This window comes from Fukomys damarensis, unplaced genomic scaffold (assembly GCF_012274545.1).
Source record: "Fukomys damarensis isolate Sample0158 unplaced genomic scaffold, DMR_v1.0_HiC HiC_scaffold_19, whole genome shotgun sequence".
In the NCBI taxonomy this organism is placed as follows: Eukaryota; Metazoa; Chordata; class Mammalia; order Rodentia; family Bathyergidae; genus Fukomys; species Fukomys damarensis.
In genome coordinates this window covers 56,001,759-56,006,337 of record NW_022900931.1, presented here as the reverse complement: position 1 = coordinate 56,006,337, position 4,579 = coordinate 56,001,759, and the positions used below count along the sequence as shown (strand labels likewise).

Here is a 4,579-nt window from a genome sequence, read left to right as displayed (position 1 = left end):
TCCTCTGCACTGTGCTAAGGGCATCGTGTGAACAGTCTCACTCGGTGCTCCTGGAGCCCTGTGGGGTGGCATCATCATCCCACTTGTACATGATTCTGGAATGTGAGCTCGTCACCGTGATGCCCGGCTATCCTGAGAGAAGACTGTGGACAGAGTATAGGAAAGGCTGAGGAGTGCGGGAGACAGGCAGGCTAGAACAGAAGCCTGGGAGACAGGTGTTGCGTGGTGGAGAGACCCATGGAGGGGGCTTCCTGGGCTGGGCAGAGGGTCCCTGGCTGCAAGGGGAGGAAGCAGGGGTAGGAGAGCCCGGAAAAGCAGCCCTGCCACTGCGGGTGCTTTAGGCGGAAGCCACCCTCCCACTAGCCTCTTTTCTTTCACATAAAGGCGCGTTTGTTTCCATTTATCTGCTTGACTTTTCAGCCAAGATGCTGTTAGAAAAACATATTGTTCTAATTTAATCCACATGTGCATCCCCAGGACAGAGTCTAAAAGGAAAGTTCAGGTCCTGAGTCCCAGACCCCAGAGTCTCAGTCCCAGAGATATGGCAGAGAAGGGCTCTGGCCTCAGGGATAACCTGACCACCTTTCGGGGACCTCCCTGAAGCCAGTGCCCACCTACCTGTGCTCCGGTATGGAGGTAGAATGTCACGGAGAAAGGGATGTGCGGGTAACACCTATGGATGACCCCCTGCACCTGCCAGCAGCCAGGAGCATAGGGTGGGGCTTGAGTAAGTTCATGAGTGGGTTTGACTTTTAAGTGGCTCCGTCTCCTTCCTTTCTGACAATCACAGTCTCAGCTCTGAGGCATGCAGTGGTGACATGAAGCCATTCGTCCAGTCACGTGGGGAGATGCTGTCTGCAGGATGAAAGCCACCAATGACCCAGGTTCAAGGATCGGAGGTGGGTACAAGGCCATGTACAATCTTGCCCCAGCGCCTGGCTGTGTGTAGAGTATGATTTTACAGTCATGCCTCCCTAGTCAAAAGCCAACGGTAGGGAACCAAGCCAGTGTGCTGGTTTCCAGACTGTCTTCAAATTTTATCTCTATTAAATATAACTTATTTTGCATCTAATTATATTTTCTGGAGGAATCGGTTGTCCAAAATGAGAAAAGCTCAAAGGACCTTTCTCATATAGATATTTATTTACAACAGTTCTAAAGGATGGAATCAAAAAGTCTGTTTTTAATTCAAATTCTATAACCCTGTTGGTGGCTTGCAAGTCATGACCTTGCTGAGTTAGCTTGTAAAGAAAAGATAGTCCTTTTTTCCCATGCTCACCACCTCCACGGTTGCCTTCTCTTCCCCAGTACTCACCATCCACTTGATCTGGGCCGGATTCCTAAGCAAAGCCATGTTAAAACTCTCAGCATATGAGGAAGTTCATATCCAAGGCAGCACAGAAGGAGTGACACAAGGGACTTACATCTGGGACCTTTGGGGATCCCTCTGTCTCTCATGGCTTCCAAGAGTTGAGCTCATAATCTCCTCAGTTGGAAGGGGTTAGAAGCAGCCCTCAGAGCCCAACAAGGTCAGTACTCAAAGGATACTGCAAAAAAAAAAAAAATGAATTTGAGCAGATTGTAGTTTTTTAATTGCACTAAAACATATTTCTTTCAGAACTGGCACAGGGCTGGGGATGTGGCTCAGTGGTAGTACACTTGTCTAGCATCCACGAGGTCCTGGTTTCCAGCACAGGGGTGGGTAGCGGGTGAGAGTTAAAGAAAAGAAATGGCAAAATAAATGAAAATGGTTTGAGAAAATGGAAATAGGATGAGTTTCCATGTGCTGCCCAAATCAGAAAACAGTCCTTACTCACGACCACTGGGAAGTATTCTTTTTTTTTTTCTAGTACCAGGAATCAAACTCGGGACCTTGTGCTTGTAGGGCAGATGGTGAGACCACTGAGCTAAATTCCCAGCCCCACTGGGCACTATTCTTGAAGTTACTTCACCAAGTGGCTCTCTGGAGTCCTACAGTAAAAAGCTTGGGAATCTCCCAAGCTGCCAGGGATTCCCTTCCATCTCAAGACAGGGGCTCAGCTGTGCAGGCAGGATTCAGCTTCCTCCAGGCTGGGAAGGGTCTGGGAGGCTCTCCTGGGGCACAGTCGGCACCTCCTAGTGCCCTTCCAGCCAGCAAGGGTGGGGAGGCCATTCTGGATTTTGCAAGGACAGGCATCCAGGCAGGTTTGAACGACTCTGGTTCTATGAGAGTAGGTCAGCCACACTTCCATCCAAGGCTTTGCTGAACCCCATATGAAGAAGCTAACAGGCAATTACACAGCAGAGACACTTGGCAGGAATCTGGGGCCAGCAAGTAGGCAGGAAAGAGAGAGCTGGAATGCTCAGTCCACAGATTGAGTTCAAGCCTGACTTACGGATCCCATAGTGAAAGTCTAGGACTCTGCAGCTCCTGAAGCTGGAGGGCAGGCTGGGAGGCAAGGGGCAGGAGGTCCTCAGATACATCACTAGGTGCAGCAGCAGATACTAGCCACTAACACAGGCTCCTGCAAAGAAATCTGGTCCTGTGAGGGAGTCGAATAACTCTTAGTTGGGCAGGGCTCTTAGTTTGGTTTATCAGATTGTTCATCTCAAATTCCAGTTACTAATTACAATGAAACTGCCTTTTACCATTAACCACGTTATTAAAGGTAGCACAGATGTGTGACTCTGTGGGCATCAAGGGTAGTGATGACTGCCCTATGCTCCTCTATGGAAACTTTCTTATGGTTTAACAAGAATTTGGTGTGATTCTTTTTTCCATGAAGGCCTGGGTCTCTAGACATCACGGTGTACGGTAACCCTGTAATCTTGGGGCTTAATCAAAACGTACTCCATCAACCTATTCTGGTGTTCCTGAATGAATGTTTATTTTAAAACAATTTGCTATGGCTTTTTTTTTTTTAAGGAAAGAGAAGGGAATTTCCTGGAGCCAGATTTCTCCCTGCCCCTAAGCAGGTCTCTCTGCTCTAAAGACTGTGTCAGATGTGCAGGTCATAATTAACCACAGAGCTGTTTGGGAGAAAGAGAAGGAGAGGGCATTTGACAAAGAGTTAACAGATGTCATTTCGGTGGCTGCTGGCCCACTGCTGCTGGGTCATTTGTTGGATGGAAGCCGATTCTGCTGCTGTTGTAAACACAGAGTAGTAATAATTATATGCAGGCTGCATTAGGCATAACAGATTGGATGTATAACATTCTGTTAAAATCCAACTCATATCCTGTTTCTCTCTAGAGATACAATGGAGACGACCCCTACCTCCTAGTTGTTAAAGTCGTCTGCAAGGATCCTCTTGGACTTCCCAGTAGGGAAATGGGTCATGGTCCTTCCTGGCTAATTCTGCCGAGGACCGGGATGGCACAGAGCTCTGCTCAAAAGCGACTCTGCGCGCATACTTCAGTGAGCCAGCCCCACACCACACCACAGAGCTGCTTTTTTCCATTTGAAAAATGAAAGAATTAAATTCAAAACAAACAACTTCAATTTAACACCAAACTACAGGATAACCAATCTTAAAAATGTCACAGCGTAATGGATCTTAATACCCATAGAAAACACAAAAACAGCACCATTGTTCCCCAGCCATGCAGAGCAACCTCACAGAATCTCAGTGAAGGAGAAAGAAGGGAAAAACACCTTATTACTTCCAACCCCTGCGAGCCATTTTGGTCTCCAAAGGTTTTAGGCTGCCCGAGGCCGTGTGTCTGCGGTGTTTCGGGAAATGACTTGCCTTCTCACGAACGCTGCTCTGTTCTGCAGCGAGGCTGCCTGCCCCGGAGCGGCGCCGCTCCATTTCTGGTTAACTCTTCCTTCCCAGGCCTGCCGCTCACAGGAGCAGGGAAGGCAGGGCCGAGGGATGCTGAGGCCACTGCAGCCCAGCCTCCTGCAGGGCAGCCAGGACTGTCACCAAGGAGCTTGTGAAAGAAAGCAGCTCCAGCAGACCAACTAGCTACCCCCTGTGCTCTTTGGAAAATCTATTCTCAGAAAGCAATTGTCACTGAGCAATTGTCATCAAAACACACAGTGCACTGAAGCCAAGGGGTAGCAGTAGGGCCTTGTGGGACAAGACTGGGCAATCCAGCCTCTCCTAGTTCCCAACAGGAAAGAGCTCCCTTTCTGTCCCTGGCCTGGGCAATATGTTCTTCTGGTTAGTAGGATACAGGCAGGCTCCAGAGTGCTACCCAGGGATGACTTGGACCTGAGGAGTTTTACTTCTCTTGCAACACTGAAGGAAGCCTAGTGACAGAAAAATGTTTGCACTGCACATCGAGCTGAGCGATGACAGAAAACCACTTAGCACTTAAGAGGTTAATACAATTCCTAAGTGTTCGGCAATCACTGCAATTTAGTGCCATTTCGATTATTACACAATAAACAGACCATGTTGTCTGGAAGCAAATTTTTATGAGTATAGCTGAAGGGGCTGCAACTTATTTAGCTGCTGAAACTCCGAGGAAAAGAGCATTTCCGAATGCTAACACCACGGATCAGAAATACAGGTAGCAGAGAAAGGTTATTCTCAGGTCACTGCTCCGGCAACTCTACACCATGACCTTTAAAATGAGTATGTCATTAGAGGGA

At 48.2% G+C, this 4,579-nt stretch overlaps 1 long non-coding RNA gene across 1 annotated transcript; it reads right to left on the bottom strand.

Moving 5' to 3' along the window:
* Positions 1-465: 465 nt before the first annotated feature.
* Positions 466-3,880, bottom strand: LOC117286927. The gene is made up of 3 exons (XR_004518075.1): positions 3,635-3,880; positions 1,316-1,547; positions 466-855 (listed from the first exon to the last, which is right to left on the bottom strand). It is a non-coding gene; the product is annotated as an uncharacterized LOC117286927 (long non-coding RNA).
* Positions 3,881-4,579: the final 699 nt, after the last annotated feature.